Source organism: Marmota flaviventris, chromosome 5 (assembly GCF_047511675.1).
Source record: "Marmota flaviventris isolate mMarFla1 chromosome 5, mMarFla1.hap1, whole genome shotgun sequence".
NCBI lineage: Eukaryota > Metazoa > Chordata > Mammalia > Rodentia > Sciuridae > Marmota > Marmota flaviventris.
This window is the reverse complement of record NC_092502.1, coordinates 153,278,566-153,286,189: the sequence shown is the minus strand read 5'-3', so window position 1 is coordinate 153,286,189 and position 7,624 is coordinate 153,278,566.

Sequence of the window (7,624 nt, the reverse complement as noted above, 5' to 3'; positions counted from 1 at the left end):
ACGGGGAAGGCAAATTTCACCTGTTGATCTACCTTGAAGCAAAAACCCAATCCAAAATAGACACAAAAACCACACACACACACACCACCACCATCACCACCACCACCACCACCACCACCAAACTCTCATGAGGTCAGCACAAATGGGCCAGTTTCTACGCAGAAGTAGCAGATGAGCTGTTGGAATTCCTATAGTTTCTCTAACTCAGAAAGAGTAGTGTCACAGGGCTGCCTCTCTCGCTATCATCAGGTGATTGGAATGACAGATGTGACAGCTATAGGTCATACCAAGTGTTCCCCTGCCCACACTTCACATCACCCAGCCCGACAGAGCAAAATTAATCTGGTGCCACAGCTACAAAAAGAATATCATCATGTAAGTGGTAGCTCAGAAGATACACTAACCAGTGATGCACTAACCATGACCCAGGGAGCCTCCATGTGGGCCGGGCTGACCTCATCTTTATTGTCCCCCAGGTGAGTCATGAATCATTGTACCCTGTAAACTTTTGACACATTTTATAGCCAAAAGCATTTGCTGCTATGATAGTAAAATTGCCCCTCATTGCTAAGTAGCTCAGAAGTTAAAAGCCACCTTTATGCAGTAATGATCTTTAGAGCCGCATTGGAAAGATCGTATGTGATTAAAGTCTCTGGGACTATGTTGCAATGTAATGCTGTAATGGGTTTATTGTTTCTGTTGTATACTGGCTTTTTTTTTTTTTTTCCTGAACCAGTTACTGTGGAAATTAGTGACGGTCAAGTGTCAAATCTGGTAATGTTCACATCTATCTGTTTTTGATTAATGATAGTTGGCAAAAGAGATAATAGTCCAGGAATATCATTTCACTGTGTGACAGACGTGATCCAAGGATAGACACCAAATTTATATTGTGTTCTTGACTTGTAGGGGAGGGGGGGATTGAAGCATTTGTAGATTTTGAATATAAGCAGGTCTCTTGAGTTCAAAACACCAAGAAGATGCCCTCAGGATCTGCCTCCTTGGCGTGCACTTGAAGTCTGGCAATATGATAACAAGTCAGAAGGAACTCCTGTTCTTTGTGGGTTCATAATCAAGAAGGGGTATGAGAGTCTTTTGTGCATAACTCTAGGAAAAGGTAAAAAATGATGGAATGCTGCAGAGATACAGAGGAAGCCAGAAGAGAGGTTTCTATCGGCTGGGAAGGATAGGACAGCTTCGAAACATGTAGGGTTTGCATTGAACTTTCAGGGATGGGGTCCAGAAATACTATCTAAAAGCATTTCTTAGGCATTAAGTAGGGCAGATGGAGACGTAGTGCATTTCTTTCAGATGAAACGATGTGTGTATGAAAGCACAGGGTTTTTTCTGTGGGATCCTCTGGGGCAGATGAAACATGGGGTTTCCTGTGATGCCTATTGCAGTGTTTTGTTGGAAGACAGGATGGACTTAGACTCTGAGCAGCTTTGAAAATCAGACCCAAGAGTTTGATTTTTATTCTTCACGTTATTGCTGCAGACGGACGCTTTTGTTTGCCTATCCAACAGGTACTATGCCCTTTTTTCTTTGCTAACAGGGCCATAATGATCATGAACTTCACATTGTATAGTCCGGGAGGCTTTATAAAGTGTTTTTGCAGGTGTTTGGCTAGAAAAATGGGGCAGCAGGCTGATTAGTCCTTTATATAACCCCGGAGACAGAATGGAAAGATTTTTAGACATCTAAAAATCAAAAGGAAGGCTGTGAAGACTGGTAGAAGTAGGACACACCTGAAACCCTCCAGAATAAAAAGCATGCTCAGAAGCCACTGCACAAAGTCCCAGAAAGACAGCTGCATCCTGATTGTGACAAATGATACCAACACATTTATTTCAATTTGCATCGTTCTAATGGACAGCTTAACTCCACCACGGAACTAAAAGGGTGGGTGTATGGTTTCTGTTCCCTTCATTGAGGAAATAAGAGGAAGGTTCTTCCTTGAGCCTTCCAAGGAAGCAAAGTCCGGCTGCCACCTTTTTTTTTTTTTCTCCCTCTGTGAAAATAGTAAGTTTATTGGCTTAAAAATGAGTGCATTCTTCTTGTATTTTCAAATGATTTGCATACTTCATTTTATTCACCCACACAGCAGAATCATTGGAAATGAGAAGACAGAAGAATGTATGGCGTTTATACAGTCTACACTGCTGCACAGTCAGTGTAGACCAGCCTGGGACTCTGACGGCCCTGGATAGGCAGATGAGCTGTTCGCTTGGAAGGCTTTAAATTCTAGTATCACTCCAATTCCTGGGGGACACCGGGCTTCTTGGTCATCTGCATCCTTAGGACAGGACAGGACTTCAATGAAAGAGCCTAAAATGTCTCAAATAATTGTAATCATTTCATGGTGATTCTCCATAAAGAAGGCTCAGAGGCAGGAAAGTCACCTGCTCCTAGATCTCTTTTTATACACCATTATGGTTTAAATACTTAAAATTTATTTTAGACAGGGTCTTTTTTTTTTTTTTTTTTTAACAGCTAGGAGCTGGCACGGTGGTGCATGTCCATAATCCCAGCAACTAGGGAGGCTGAGGCAGGAGTGTGGCAAATTCAAGGCCAGCTTCGGCAACTTAATGAGGCCCTGTCTCAAAATAAAAATTTAAAAGGGCTGGGAATGTGGCTCAGTGATTAAGCATTCCTGGGTTCAATCCCCAGTACAGAAAGAAAGAAAGAAAGACAGGAAGGTATCTGGTCAAATGAGTGTTTGTGGAACGCCTGGCCTGCTAGAAAGTTCCAGTTGGTCCAGTCCTATTGCCACTGCATTGTACAACATGGGCCCCTATTTGGGATGTCTTTAGAACCTGTGAGAAATACTCTAGAAGCCCCTCCTGGATGGCAAGCAACACTTTTTGAAACAGGCTAAAGTTGGATAATCAAGTGAAGAGTTCCTCCTTGGGCACCAGCTGAGGGGTGGCATTAGCAAGGAGACTGAGCTCTAAGGCTAGGGGCCAACCTGGAGAAATGGCAGCACCTCGCACCCCCTCCAGTTCTGAAGAGCAAGCTCCCACTGAAGTCGAAGGCGAAGTGCATTTGTGGGCGAAGAATTAGAAGGCTCTCTCGGGTGGAAAATATTTTACATGCTCTTGCTGCAGCCAAGTGCCTCAAGGAAAAAAGTTTAAAAGAAAGGAGTTTCCACAGTCTCCTGCCTCAGGGTGTTTTTGAGGACAAACACATAAAAAGACAATAGGTACTTACTAAATTCTGCTTTCCTTCTTCCTCTTCCCTTCTCATGAAATGGGAATGGAGTCTAACATTTCAGGTGCCACACCCCAAAACGCCTCTTCTGGTTTTCTTCCGAGGTCCCACAATGAAACCAGGACACAGGCAATACAGCTGCAAGAAGACAGGCCCACAATGTATTTCTGGAGGAGGAGGCCTTAGAGTTCTGGTGAAATCCCATGTTCCAAGTCAAATATCACAGCATCTTGATTTTGGCCTTGCAGCACCCAGATCCCTGAAGAATAAATTCCTGTTGTCACTGAGTTTGTGGTAATTTGTTAAGGCAGCCCTAGGAAACTAGGACAGGGACCAAACACTGCAATTAAAAGATGGGGATTATTGTGCTGGAGGAGAAGCAACTGCAGGCTGTTTATATGACCTATACTTTATTCTTTTTTTTTTTTTTTTTTTTTTTGAGAGAGAGAGAGAGAGAGAGAATTTTCAATATTTATTTATTTTTTTTTAATTTTCAGCGGACACAACATCTTTGTTTTTGTATGTGGTGCTGAGGATGGAACTCGGGCTGCACGCATGCCAGGCGAGCGCGCTACCGCTTGAGCCACATCCCCAGCCCTACTTTATTCTTTTTATGTTTTAAAAGAATGTTGAATGTAAAATAAAATGGAGAATAAAAAAGTGCGGAATAGTAGAATATGGAGAATGGATTCTCTGCCATTGCAACTTATTTTTAAAAAGTACGTGTTTCCTTTCTCTTCCCCTCTCCCTGCTCTTCCCTAATCTCTCCCTCTCCCTATCTCAGGCAGAGTTACCTGTCCTTGAGTACACACCCATCATGCAAATTTTGGGTATGGTACCAGAAGATCTCAGAAATGAGTATCTCCCAAAATAACAAGTGAATCACAACTCCAACAGAGAATGTAGGCTTTGAATTGTCTCTTAAAAAGCCCCCTGTTCCCCCTGATGGGCTGGGACAGGGAGTCCCCTGTGTTTCTCCTTTGCTGGCAAAGCAATAAACCCACTTTTTACTTTTTCTCAAGACCATGTCCTCCTTATTGGATTGGCATCAAGGACAAGGACCGAGATTTCAGCAACAAAACCAACAGAGGCTGCTGTGGCTGTTAGTGTCAGATCAAGCTGACTTCAGGTACGGCCTGTCAAGAAAAAGAGACGTTTCTTATGGTGAAATAACTGGTCAATAGAAACTCCCAAGAGTCCTGAAGTGTGCACAACTAGTAAAGTAGCTTTAAGCCACTTGAAGCTAAAGGGGTAAATAAACAGACCACATTGTTGCTGTGGTTTTAAGAAAAAGGAAAAAAACGACTTATTACTTTGCCAGCAAAGGAGAAACACAGGGGACTCCTGTTCCAAAGGCTGTGATTCTGCCCATCAGCAGGAACAGGTTGTTTTTTTTTTTTTTTTAAAGAGGTGATTCAGAGAAAATAAAATTAGGGAGAAGAGAGATCAGGAAGGAGAAGATCAAGGAGGAGAAGATCAGGGAGGAGAAGGTCACAGAGAAGGTTGGGTAAAGAAAAAAACCATGTAGTTTCAAAGTCACAAGGGATACAGTCAGAGTATCAAGTGAACCCCATCATTGCTACGATGTTCACAGGGCTCCTTTCTCAGTAACTGAGAGAATAAGCAGGAAGAAACCAAATTCACTACACAGAAAGGATTTTGAAAAAATTTGAGCCACAGGACTGACCAACTTTATCTTAATGACTGACATCAATATGTAACAGGGGTCCACTTTCTGCATTGAATAAGGCCCTGGCTGTCTGCCACTGTGACTGATTCTTAAAACTCACTTGTTTCTTTCTGTCCTCTCTCCCTGCTCCTCTCTAATCTCTCCCCATCCCTAATTTCAGGGGAAACAGGATTACTTTTCTTCCCCATCCTAGGCCAGTAACCAAGTCCACAGGAACAAAGTAATTCAGACTTTGGGGATAGCAGAAGATCTCAGGAATGTTTCTCTCTCAAATTAACAATGGAATTACAACTCCAGCAAAGAATGTGGAAGGCAGACTTGGAAGCACTTCTTTAAACCACGCCCCCTTTTCCCTGGTGGGCAGAATCACCGGAGTCCTCTGTGCTTCTCCTTTGCTAGCAAAACAATAAAACTTGTTTTCCCTTTTTCTCAAAACTGGGTCCTCAATACTGGATTGGCATGGGGACAAGGACCGAGCTTTCAGCAACAAATTGAGCAATGAGATCAACCACTGCAGAAACATCTCTCTAACCTCCAACAGATAAACGGCCATGGCACTGTGTCTTCCCAAACACTGACAGATTTCTGATCTACTTTACTGTCAAGGAGATGCCTCTTTGCTCTAGTGAAACAGACTGTCTATAAGGACTCAGGGATCGCTGGCAAGTTACCCACTTTATTTCCTATTCCCCACTGTGATGGTGGATGACATTAGCACCACCCAGGAGGGAGAAAGAGACTAGGACACTTGTAGGAACGGAGAGGTGAAGAAATACATAAATTCTGCAAGATCAGAATTAAATATAAACATTGATTTGGGAGAGCCTTGGGGAATAGTGGTCAAGACAACAAAGCAATTTGAGCAATGTAGCCGAAGAGATTGATAACCAAGGAGAGGAGTCAGAGTCCAATCCAGGACGGCCTTGCTCCTCTCCCTTGAAGCAGGGCAGAGGGGAGGCTGTAAAACAGAAACTGAGATAAGGTTTGGGCCTGTGGAACATTAAGGGCGGGCAACTCAGGGGCTGAGAATGTGGACTTCGGAGTCGCTGCCCGGGTTTGAGTCTAGATCCACTCCTTGCTGGTTGTGTGACCTTGAAAAGGGTCGTAGCCTTTCTGAGCCTCATCCTCCAATGGAAAAGCTGAAATCACAATGGTACTAAGTCATGAGGTTGTTGTGAAGATCCAACAAGTTGACCAGGGGGTTCTGCTTCAGTCTTCAACTGCTTACTACTTCTGGGAGGAAGCGTGAGTGGGGGGGACTGCTCCAGATGCCCATCCATGCCCAGCAGTGGAGGATGTGGGTGCAAAGGTGAGAGCAGTTTAGAGGCTTCCTGGTCAGTGGACCTCTGGACCATCTCTATAGTTTCAGAGAGCCCCAGGCATGTGGACTCTGGAGTATCCCCGTCCATGATCCCCCCCACCCAAAGAGTAAAAACCCACCCTGGGGAACCCTTCACTAGGCTTAGTAGGATCCTCTGTTACCTTCCCTTCAGTTGACACTGTTGGTGTTTTAAACCTAAAACTCCCCTCCCCTGATTATGAAGGCCCAGAATAATCGCAGCTTTATTTGTAATAGGTAAACATTTTAAACACTGTCAGTCAACAAGTGAATGGGTAGGTTAAGTATGGGATATTTGTTGATGAATACTCATGAGCTGGTTTGACACAGAGCACACCGAGAGGCTCACGGAAGCCTCATGGTTAGTGAAGGGTAAGCTAGAAAAAGGAACACTTTTACACCACTGGTGGGATTGTGAATTATGGAAATCAGTGTGGACATCCCTCAAAAGACTAGACATGGAACTGAAAAACCAGCCTCTACCTCAGAGCAAAGCCTGTCTAAGGAAGGGGGCATGATCCTTGTCCTTGGAAAGACCCATGGAGCACTCCTAGACACATACCCACCCAGCTGAGTTGTTTATCTACAAATAACAGGAGAAATCTGCTGCTCAGGTGTCCCTGACACAGTCAGGCTAGGTGGGGACCCATAGCAACCCCCTAGCAGCCACCAATCAGCATGAGACAGGAAAATACCTGGGATGCCAGATGACCTTCCCAGTAGTTTATGATGGTTGATAACATGTTGGGAAACCATGGAGTTCAGCAAGTACACCTCTCATGGCTTAAACCAATCAGTTCAAACGAATTCCCCTCTTGTACTAACCAATCACCCTTACCCATCTTGTTCCCGCCAGTGAATGTGCTATTCATGTTTTAGAGTTGTTTTATGATTTTCCCGTGGTGTGTGATGATTTGCTAAGAGATGCTATGATGTGTGTGAAGTCCCTGCCTTCCCCAAAGAGTGTATAAAACTGGGGCAAATCCTGGGCTTGGGGCCTCTCAGCGTCACCAGTTGCTGTGTGCGCGCAGAGACAGAGCTAGGTCACAATAAACACCTCTTTGCTGCTTACATCCATCTTGGTCTCTGGTGGTCTTTTGGGGGTCCTGAATTTGAGCATAACAGAACCACCATATGTACCAGCTATACCACTTCTTGGTATTTATCCCAAAGAATTAGTCCTCATACTGCAGTGCCACATGCATACCAATGTTTATAGAAGCATAATTCATAATAACCAAACTATGGAACCAGCCTAGGTGTCCATCACAGATGAATGGACAAGGTAAATGTGGTATATAAACACAACAGAGTTTTATTCAGCCCTAAAGAAAAATTAAATTATGTTATTTGCAGGAGGGCTGGGGATGTGGCTCAAGCGGTAG